Genomic DNA, 12,335 nt, shown 5'->3' with positions numbered 1-12,335 from the left:
TGATGTCAAACTATTGATGCAGAAATTTAGTTAGCCTTCCCTAGACCTTCGTGTACCTGCACAAGGGACCAGCAAAGGAGACCCTGGCTAGTGCAGGAGACCCTTCGATGCCTAAGTTAGATAGGGAATTTGGGTCTAGCGAGTAAGAGGTTTTAGGCTAGAGATTATGCCTAACTTTCACCATTAGAGGCACTCTTATTTTTACTTGAGGAGAGGCGGTGGCGTAGGAGGGGTCTCCACATTTAATCGCTTGTAATAGGATTTAGATTCTACTATAAGTCGTAAGGATCTCCTTAGCTTCTCGACTGAGATCTCAGGTGGATCCATATTTTGTAGGCCTCCTATATCTTTGGCTAAGATCTTGGATAGGTGTAGTTGAGATCAAATTGGATCTATTAGAGGGTGAACCTTGCTTACCTGGGATGTGTCGACCTGAGATATATTGACTTGTCTTCTTTAGCGAGTGGTCAACCACTTGAGTCGAGGTGTAAGTGTAATGCCTTGAATTTTGGGGCTGAGTATATATTCGGCTCCCAAATTCCCGGGTGCTACTTATACCTTACAGGTTTCAAATGTGCATGACTTGTTTGTTTCATAAGCAATCGGGATAAGTGGTGGACCATACAGCATGAATCGAGACCAATATAATGAGCTCATGTGCAACTAATATGAAATCTATATCCAACAAAAAGACAAATAATGTAAATAAACATAAGGGATCATGCCCTTACTTCCAACACTCTCTCGAGCGATACCGTCTAATGATCATAATTGAAAAGGCCGAGTTAAACGTCCTTGGGGGGGAATGGGACTATGCCAAATTAAAAATAAATGCAAAATAGAAAGAAAGATAGCACAATCAAATAATAAAAAATCCAAGTAAATAGCAATCTCAAATGTACTAGTATTGAGAGGTTGATACAAACTTGTTTTAAGGACAACCTAACACCAAAAACCAAAGGCTTATGGCAGGACAACCTTACTAGAACGTTTGTAAGTATTAAAAACCCAAACCAATAAAGAGGCAAAGAAAATAAACTAAGTTATTATAACATTCCCACAAGAGCATAAAATAAATTACACCATTCACTACAAATGCTCAAAGTAAATTACAACATTCACGCACATAAGCACATTCAATCAACCACCACAACTCCAGGAATTATAGTGGTTCGTTTGTGTGTATACTAACTGTTAGAAAATAGCCACACAACTACTTCACTCCTAATATCCACTCCCTCGAGATATTAACGTTCACTATGAAAAAGGTTTTCTAAGGTTCAACTTAAAACCTTCACAATTGTGTCTTTAGTTGGGCTTACACAATTACAAAAACCCCACACTCTAAGATTTTCTGGATTACCTCAGATAAAACTAAAAATAAGATTTTTCTAGCACAACCTCACAAACCACAAAAGATATAAAAAATGTAAATGATACTTATCTGAAAATTCTCCTTTTGAAGAAGCTCGGTAGAACCAATCTGATGTAGACGAAGATGTTCAATGTCCAGTCTCACAAATGAAAAGATTCTTGTTCTAAATGATTTTTAATTAAATCAACCTGGGCTAACCCGATTTGATTTTGATATCAAGAAAGGGTAAAACACAAATCCCTTCTTAAAATAAGATTGGAATAAAGATCACAAAATCAAATTACAAAAGCTAATAAAGAGAATCTAAAATAAGCACAATATAACTTAATAAAATTACAAACTTATCTCTCAGAGTGGTGTCTTGATTTAGCGTAGAATGAATGAAAAACTTTGAGATTCGTCCTCTATTTATAGGTGAAAATATTGTTATCTCAATTGGTCTAAGGGTCGGTTCGACTGGTCGAAGGACCAACCAAATTTCAAAAATTTTGGTGTAATAAGATAAGGTCGTTACTCGACTAGTCGAGTGGCTTGCTCGACTGGTCAAGTGGGACCAAAAAACCTTGCTAGACTTTGAGTCGAACCTGCACGACTGGTCGAGCACTGTTCACTTGACCGGTCGAGCAGTCTCCACGATTGATCAAGGGTTTAATAGAAAATTCCAAAAATTCACAACAAATCTTTGACTGGTTGAAAAAATCTTGGACTGGTCGAGCCAGAGCTTGGACTAGTCGAACAAAGACTAGGACTAGTCGAGAAAATAACCTATAAACTCATGAAATGACTCACATAGCATATGCAATGAATATGACCTAACCTATGGTCAATCTAGGGTCATCCATACCTTGTTTGTGAGTTGGAACAATTGAAATATCATTTGCTTTAGAACCTTGAATTCTTGTGATACGAGAAGCTTGAGTTCGATCGCTTGAACTTGAGCTTGAGTTACACTTAAGTTCTTGAGTCTTTAGCGTACAGTATTTGAACTTCAAACTTGAACTTGAGTTCTTGAGCCTCAGTTTTTGAATTTGAGCTTGAAACGATGAACTTCAATGATCTTCTTTTCAACTTGAAAATGTAGGCAGGTTTGACGAAAATGCAAACACCTTTAAAATGCACGAACCTGATCAATTCAACTCAAAGCATGATATAAATTCTAAATTGTTTGGCACAACAAAATTTAATAACTCTTCAGGTGCTAGATTTACATTATAGCATTTACAATAATGTCAAACACTCCCGTAATACAACCTCGACTGCCGAGTCGCCTACCTAACTAATGTAATCTGATTGTGAGATGTTAACCGCATTGATTAATTACATTCATTCATCCAACAGTTTAGGAAAGCTGGAACACCTTGACCGATCATTGCCCTATCCTGATCGCGCGGCTCTGGCGGTCGTGGCGGTCTTGCTGTCGCGATCCTTGGCCTGTTTTCATCACTCCCAATAATAAAGAAAACATAAGAGGGCAATTGTGAAGAAGAGTCCTTACTCGCAGTCACTACGGGGAGGCTCGTCACCCCAGCGTAGGCCGACAGCTTGGGCATAGTGTCCCATACCACCATAGCCGGCTCCCAAGACTTTTGGGCTGCAACTAGCGGTTTATCAGTGGGAGCAAATGGACGCAGGGTGCCACAGGTTCAAGCAGGCATGTACATACATGGTTAACGAACGTGTATGGCCAGCTAGTGAGCCAATTTGTCCCCTCTAGATGAACTATGAGTCGTATGACATTGGGAGCAACGTCCCGCGTAGTCCGACTACTGCCAATTATGGGCAATTCAACTAATTGGGTCAAATTTGCTAGTGGGCGGCCCTACCAGAGGGGCTGCCCATGTGGGTTCTGAAATTGTTGGCCGATCCGGAAAAGGGGTAGTTTAATAGTGAGTAAATTTAAAGTAGAAGTCGATCTACTTGTAGTTGTGAGAGAATTAGACATGCATAATGATGAATCACGACTATTATTAGCACAAAGAGTCATGGATTTACAATATCCAGTGTAATTCTAGATAAACATGCACACAAATCCTAAGTTACTTAAAATCATAGGAGAATCGAGTACAATGACTGATTTTAGAGAAAATTAAACATGCATAGAGTAAATTTAACAGTTAATCTATACAATTCACGCATATGGGGGAACATGCAGCAGGATTCTTCCTCTTGAATTTAAAATTTTGGGGGTATCATGTTTAGAATTCCAGAATTGACCGAAAAAATCAGACAATGCAAGTATTGGGGTGATTGGGGACCATCATTTCATCCCTATTTAGAAATTATTCATGCTCAAACTTCAATTCTTCAATTATACTCTATGCAAGTAACATGCAGAGCAAATTGACAACCACAATCACTAAAATTCATCCTAGGTTTGATAAACGGCCACCTAAAGGTAATGGTCCGCACCTAGGGTCGGTTGATGGCTTGTGGAGCCGCTCTAAGGGTGTCAGTCCGAGAATTGATGCGTTGGGGCCTTGTGCCAATTGAATTTGCATGTTAGGACACATGCAAGTGGCCTAACGTACTAAATTCTGAGGAGAGTTTGGGTGATTATGTTCCAATCGACGACAAACCGCTTCTATGGCGGTGGAGTCGCGATCCCCAGCGAGTGGTTGTGGTAGGAGAGGGAGATCTCTCAAAATTCCAGCTCCCTTGGGCCCCTTCCTCCTCTATACTCTCTCTCCTCTCTCTCCTCTCTCCCTTTACTGAAAATTTCATATGGGAGTGAGGGAGAGAGGTTTTTAGGTTTATAAAGCCTGAAAATTAGCCCATTGGCCCTGGGAAGGCTGGTCCTAAAGTATATACCCTTGGTAGGTGTATTTTTGGTCTTTGGGGTTGTCCCAGTGGCCCCCTGGCCCATCTATGCCATAGGATAGGAGTCCTATAGTCTGATGAGGGACTGTCCAAAGTTTGGTAGTAAACGGATGCGGCAATTGATTGCAGGGGTCTAATTTGCAATCAACAGTCACTGTTACTCGATCAGGGGTCTGATTTGGTGGAAAGGAGCAGGGAAATATCTTTGATCTATGGCAGGAGTTTGATTAAAACCTAACGGTTGAAAAGTTGTAATTTGCTATCTTTAGTGGTGGGGCCAATTGTTTTAATTTCATATTTTTAGGTTTTTGACTTGGAGAGTTATGTCTCACAAGTGCCAACTTGACGGTCTAAATTGTCCATCTTAAGGCGTTGTTTGGGTCCACCATTTGTGATGGACTACAAGCCCAGTAAGGTCCACAGTTTCCCATGGTTTCAGATTTATTGAACCCTTTACGGGCATTGCACGACCCTTACAGTTTGTCGCAAAGTATTACTGGGCAGACCGACTCTACGGCCACGCCCGACCCGAATATGCTCAGGCTTGTTCGCGTTAGTGACTTAACTTGTTCTAGTTTATCGATGGTGGGCCCCGCATGTGCACACAATGCAACCATCTAGTGCGGTCCTACGACAATTCGCTAGTGGACGCCCTAGGACGCCACTCTGATTGTCCTGGGTGTTACAATATGACTGAGCCCAACCTGTCGAGCCCGACCTTGAACTTGTGTTGAGCTCATCCCTGTACTTAGTCGGATAAATAGTGGTCTTGGCTTGTTGTAGTTAATGCTGGTTGGCCCTAACTCGTCCACAAGGGCAAGTGAGTCATGTCTTGGTAGGTTTCTCGAGGGAAGTCGTTCTCCTATCTTGAGTTATCAAAGTCAATCCATTTTTACCCACAATAGTCGTTGTTATTGTCGTGGGGAGAAGTGATTGTGAGAAGGGATTATAGGTGGAGAGGAATGGTTGTGGTTGTCATGTGGAAGAAAATAAATGAGATAGAATTTTGATTTTATAATGTATTGCCTTGGAAGACAATTAACATATATTATTTGTTAAGAGTTGAGGTTGTCATGTTTTAGGGTGTGGGTCATGGTTGTCATGTGTTAAGGATCTGGGTTGAGGTTGTCATGTGTTAAGGGTTGATGTTATTTTGTCTTAAGGGTCTGGGTCATGGTTTTCATGTAGGGCCTGTGTCGTGGTTATCATGTGTTAAGGGTCGAGGATGTCATTGTGTTAAGGGTCTGGGTCATGTGCGTCATGTATTAAGGGTCGAGGTTGTCATGTGTTCAGGGTCAATGTACTGGTTGTCATGTGTTAGATGTGATAAACACCATTATTGCACTATGATTGTATGTTCGGAAATATCATGGTATTTTGCCCATCCAATTCTATGCTTGGGATAAAATTCTTGATATGGGAATACACTGAATTGAACAAAATCCTGTTTGGTGGACCATGGAATTGTAATCAACGAACCAAATTCACAACAGACGTGGGTCACTTGTGTATAACCAGAATGTTGCTTGCAAAGGGTGTATATGGATGGACGGCATGAATAAACACATGTATCAATGTGGGGCCCTCATGTGTAGTGGATTTCAAAATCCACATAAATCCCGCATGTGACCAAATGCAATTCCATCCCACATAATCCCAACCTTTCCCATCTTCCCAAATGCCCAGTGGAATTTGCATGCGACCAAATGCAATTCCATCCCACCTAATCCCATTTAATACTATGTGCCAAATGCCCATAAGGGTCTGAGTTGTCATGTGTTAATGGTTGTGGGGCCCACTGTGGGATATGTGTTGAATCCACTCCATCCATTGGATTTAGAATTTTATTTAACATCATGGGCAAATAATGGGTTACATCTAAAAATTCTATAGTCCCTAAGAAGTTTTCCATTGTAGGTTTTTAATCTCATTGCTTTCTATGGTGTGGTCCACTTGAGCATTTTATATGCCTCATTTTTTGGCTTATGCCCTAAAATGATATTTCAAAATGAATGGACAGCATGGATAAAATACATACATCATAGTGGGCCCAACATGACCATCCATCTTTAGCTAGGTCTTGCTACCCAATCCAGCATCACGTTGATGGGGGATTTTGACCAAAAGACTTTTTACATGAAGTTCATGCCACCACATAAGGTATGTTGAGCCCACCGTGATGTTTGTGGGAAATTCACTTCATTCATCCGTTTTGGAAGATCATGTTAAGACATGAGACCAAAAATAGACAGATTTGAAACGCATGCATGTGGGCTACATGACTCAAACACTAAAACACTGGAAATGGGTTGCTCACCGTTCAAACTTTTCTGGGCTCTACCATGATGTTTATATGCAATTCAAATCATTCATAAAGTGACACAAATGTTCATAAGGTCCTTACCATGAGAATGAACTGAAAAAAAAAATAAAATATTAGCCTGATATAAAGCTTTTGTAACCCTATGAATGTTTCAATAATGAGCATATGATCTCTATTGTTTTCTCTTATGTGGCCTACCTGACCTTTGGATCTACCTCAATTTTGAGCTCATATCATAAGATGATTTAGCAAAACATGTGAGCAGTGTGGATTTCTCACAAATACCATAGTAAACCCCACAATATTTACCTCATCTAAATCCCTCCCGCACATCATGCCCTGATCATTGCTCGGCTTAACTCCCTGACCACGTTGGGCTCAACATTTTCTATGGTACTTGGGGGTAATTTTATCCAAAAAATTTAAAATTAAAAAGTTGTCAGGGAGCTGAAAATTTTCTATTTTTATTAAGAGACTACTTTAAGGCATGTTTGTTTTCCTATTTACCACTGTAAATGGTGTTAAATTGTTAATTATAACCTATTCTCGGTGTTTGGAAGAGGGGAAACAGAGAGGGTAATTTTCGTAATTTACTTTCTGAAAAAACGAGTGAAACAAGTGAGTCAAATTTGTGGGTCCCACCATAATGAATGTGATTGATCTTATATATTTTATTAGATCATTTTAGGGCTTGTGCCAAAAAATTAGGTAGATTATAAGCTTAAGAGTACCACACCACAAAAAATAAGGGGATATTGATGTCCATAGTTGAAATGTGAAGCCATCCGTGGGTCCCACACTGATGTGTATCTATGATCCAACCTGTTCATATGATCACACAGACACAAATGAAGGGAAAACAAAAACAAAAATATTAGCTTGATGCAAAACTCCGATGGCCCACAAGAAGTTTTCAATGGTAGGTGTTTAAACCCCTTTTCTTGTGTTATGGTCCACTTGAACTTTGGATTTGCTTCAATTTTCAGTTCATGCCCTAAAATGAGCTGTTAAAATGAATGGATGACTTGGATCATACACAGATATCATGGTGGGCCCCACGAAAGTTTGAACTTTTTCCTTGATATCTGTGTCAAGTCAAATCAAAGGTTACTGTGTAGGGCGGCTGCCATGTATGTGAATAATATTATTTATTTAATTCTATTTCCAGCCGTAAATAAGAAAGCAAACATGGGTAAGTTTTTAGTGTAGACCTGACGGAGCACCCACCCTTTTTAACTCGATTCGAACAAAACCTATCTAACCAAACTATATCTCTACCCGCACGGACGAGCCCATAAAGACGAAAATACGCTCACTTTTTCCAGCTGCTTTATGCTAAAGACCAATAATATTTTTGTCCAAAACCCTATTTCCGAACCCTAAAAATATGCTTTGATAGCATAAGTTTTCGGGCGTCGAAAAAAAAGAGGCATAGTAGGGCAGAGGCTACCGTGCAATATTTTCAAACAAACACCCCCACTCAAAATCCACTGTATTTTCCCTTCATCGAGCCCTGTTTGACCTTCTCAACATGGGATTAAAAATAAACATTTCATTGGATCCCCATAAGGCACTCAATCACCACTACTTATGACGTGGTCCACCAGAGAGTTATATCTGCTTCAATTGTGGGCCCATTTCCTGAAAAGAGAGAAAAGTGGATGGATAGCGAGGATATACAGGACATTCTTCAAGGTGGGCAGGTCCAGACCGACTGAGGAAGTGGATTGCGTCCTGCCCCATACTATTGTCCGTCCAGATAGGTCTCTGTGGGGCCTACTGTGATCTATGGGTCCCATCTACATTGTCCATTCATTTTATCACATTATTTTAGGTTAAAAGCTCAAAGCTGTGGCAGTTCCAGGTCTCGAGTGAACCATACAGTGGGGATTAAACATGGAGCGTTGGAAACTTTTTACAGGCCATATAAATTTTGAATCAATCTTATATTTGTTTTTCCCTTTCATTCCGGTCCACGTACTTTGGCAAATAAATATTACGGTGGTCCTTACGAAGGTTTTAACAGTGGGGGTTATAATCACCACTGCTTACATTACAGTGGTCCTTACGAAGGTTTTAATGGTGGGGGTTATAATCACCACTGCTTCTTTGGTGTGGTTCACTTGAGCATTGGATCTACCTCTATTTTTGGGCTCCGACCGTCAAATGATCTGAAAAAATGGATGTACAGCATGGATATATCCCATACCCACAGTGGGCCCCACAGAGCTCCTGCCTGGACGGATTATGGTCCAGTCGGGGCAGGACGCCATCCGCTTCCACCGACTGAATCCACGCCCTCCTTAAAATGTCTCCTATTTGACTAGACATGACATCAGTTGGGACGTACCTCCTGGACTCGGTTTCGCGACAACCCACTGCCGACGTCGCTGCGAAAAGCTTGTGGGCCCCACCATGTGTGTGTGCTTTATCCACGCCGTCCATCAATTTTGCCTGCTCATTTTAGAGCAAGAATTCAAAAGTAGCCCAAAAATGTGGCAGATCCAAACCTTAGGTGGACCCACCATGGGGAAACAATGGTGACCAAACACCCCCGTTAAAAACTTCCTAGAGCCCACGGTAATGCTTATTTGCCACCAACCAGTTTATCAGGGCACACATACCTCGATCAACTGAAAAAGAAAAACATATCAGTTTAATCCAAAACTTTTGTTGCCAGTCAGAAGTTTTTAATGTTGATCGTTCAAACCCCATTGTTTCCTGCGGTGTGTTACATCTGAGATTCGGATCTATATAGTTTTTGGGCTTATACCCTAAAACGAGCTGGAAAAATGAATTGACGGCATGGATTAAAAAAAAATACACCCTTGTGGGTCCCACAGAGCTTTTCCTGCACCGACTTGGGTACTTGAGTGTCAATGTCGAATCCGAGTCCCTAATTTTTATTTTGATGACGCACTTAAAATGGGACTCATCTGAATTGGACGGTTTAATTGAGATGCATTCAGGCCAATAGTCGAAGTTTCTGAGTGGGCGCGTATGAAACACATGTCCCTCTTTGAGTAACAATGTTTCTCTGTATTTTATGGCGCGCCATTTATTTACATTACATGTGGACCAAGCAGATCAGACGAGCGAAGGAAGGAATAGGAGCCTCCAGAATCTGAAGAGCAAAGCTATTTTCTGTCTCGTGTCTACACGCGCCCAACGTTCAAGACTGATAAAAGCATGTATACGAAGATCGTCACCATCCATCAGGTTTTCCCACCGTTAATGTTTTATGGCCCAAAAATCCGGCCCTGCCACTAATCATGTGAGCCACATCTGACGAAAATGGAAGCTAGAAATAGATGAACGGTTGTCCATATTGAACATATACGTAAGGCACAGCATGTAACCGATGTGGCCTCGGTTTTAATCTTGATGCATTTAACGAGAGACCCATGTGATGAACGTATCCGATTTAGCACATGTGAACTGTATCTGCTCGTGTGGCGTGATGTATTTGTTGCGCAGTTGCAAAATGCATCCCTCAAATCCAAATTCAGTTTCTTCTGGTGTTGTCTTGTCTTGGACGCTCTCAATAGTCGCGATGGATCAAGAAACATAGATCGTCGCAAAATATCGTACATGTAGGATGCTTTTTGACAGTCCTGATTCGTTGATATAGTGGCTCCTATCTTTAGCTGGTGCTTGGATGGAAAATAACCCAAGGGACAGTCTTTTATGTCAGTCTCTTCAAATGAATGTATTTTTTTTGACTCTCTATATCTAATCCAACGTCCATATGAATTAAATAATCATAAGTCATGGATATGGTCCACTAGATAGACGTTATAGATTCACGTCCCGACCTCCCACGTAGAAATTATACGGAGATGGACGCACAGTTCCCAATCCAGCGCACAGAAGGCAAAGCCAGCCCCGCATTCCACGAGGACTAAGGACGTACGTGATCCTCAGCCGAGAATATACAAATCATACTCAAATTTTCAGTTCCTAACCATGAAACCCATCTTTCATCCATCCAGACCATTGGTTTTACGGACCCATCGTGGATGGACAATCTATGAGAAAATCATCTCAATAGGACAATCCTGACCTTCCCCTTAAACCCCTAAGAGGAAAAACAGATAAACGGTCTTCATTCAACTGAAAAATGTTCAAAATCATCGGCTACCATCCTACAATGCGAGACCAAACTGACCAAGGGTCTGGATTAGAGGTGGGCATGTTGGACCCGATCCGGTGGATCCGACCTGGTCCGACCCGACTCGGTACCGTTCCGAACAGAACCGACGGCCTAGATCGGCCCTGATCGAGTTTGCCAATCCAGATCCGATCATTTTCGGGTCAGGTTCGGATAGAGGTGTATCCGGACAGAACCGATCTGAAAACTCGAACCGAAATGGTCCGAACCGACCCGACCCGGATGTAAATATATCTCTAAACAAAAATTTCATCACCTAAGCTTTTCATTCGACGCCAAAAAGTCCCACCCAACTCTATCTCTATATCTGTCTATCTCTCTCTATATTTACCTCTCTGTCTCTGTTGAAGAAAAAGGTAAGAAGAAGGCTAATTAGATGTTCTTCAATAGATCAAATCCTTTTTCTTTTTTTTTTGCTGTTAGGTTTCGTAGCTTCATGGTATCTCCGTTGGAGAGAAATATACACGGAGAACTGGTTTATAGTTTAATTCGAAAGAAGGAGAGAGAGAGAGTCGTACTCGTAGCAGGTGCATGTAAGCGTATCTGTTTACTGACGGTCACACCGACGGAAGCAGATTGGTTGGAACGGCCGGTGTAACGGGTCTGATCACGAGGTATGTGTTATATCCAAACCGTCCATCCATTTGGTCAGTTCATTTTAAGGCTTGAGATAAAAAATAAGACAGATCTAACCATCAATTAGACCACACTTCAAAAATTAGTAGGTGATTAAACGCCTGCCATTAAAACCCTTTTTAGGGTCACCTAAATTTTGGATCAATATGATATTTGTTTTTCCTCTTCATTTAGTACTTATGACCTTATGAAATTTATTTTTCCTATTCAATCAGTTGCTTGTGACCTTATAAACAGGTTGGATGTAAAATAAACGTTATAGTGGGCCCTACAAATTTTTTAACGGTGAAAATCATTATCTCTATTGCTATTTATGGTGTGGTTCAGATGATCTTTGGATATGATTCATTTTTTTAGATAATGCTCTAAAATCATCTCTAAAAATAGATGAACGGTGTAGATATAATATATATATCACTGTGGGGCCCACGTAAGATGTAACTTTGATCTCCTTTGAACCGTTCTCACAACTCGGTGATTGAGGAGCATCAGTGCTGTACAACACGTACCAAGAGCAGCTATAGCATATAGGCTAGGGAGGCGGATTGATTACTGAGTAAGGTAAGCGTACTGAGTAAATTCCGTGGGCCACTGTGTCATTCGTGCAGTGTATCCACTCCGTCCATTTCTTTTAACACATAATTTTAGGTCTCTACCTCAAAAATGGATTATATCCAGACCTCAAATGGACCACACCACCGGAAACTGTGTGAATTGAGCATCTGCCGTTGAAAAATTCTTGGGGACAACAGAGGTTTTAGATCAAGCTGATATTTGTGTTTTCCATTCATCCATCTCCTTCTATCTTATGAACAGGTTGGATGACAAATAAACATACTGGGAGCCTTAAAAAAATTTCAACAGTTGAAATCAATAGTTCCACTTTTTTCAGTGGCATGGCCCACTTAAACTTTGTGTATGCATCAATTTTGGGTTGGACTCATAAAATGATCTAGAAAAACGAATGGACGGCATGAATAAACCACATGCATCCGCGGTGGGCCCGACTGTGT

The sequence above is a fragment of the Magnolia sinica genome, chromosome 13, assembly GCF_029962835.1.
Source record: "Magnolia sinica isolate HGM2019 chromosome 13, MsV1, whole genome shotgun sequence".
Classification (NCBI taxonomy): domain Eukaryota; kingdom Viridiplantae; phylum Streptophyta; class Magnoliopsida; order Magnoliales; family Magnoliaceae; genus Magnolia; species Magnolia sinica.
The sequence above is the reverse complement of the archived record's forward strand: the minus strand, read 5'-3'. Positions refer to the sequence as shown.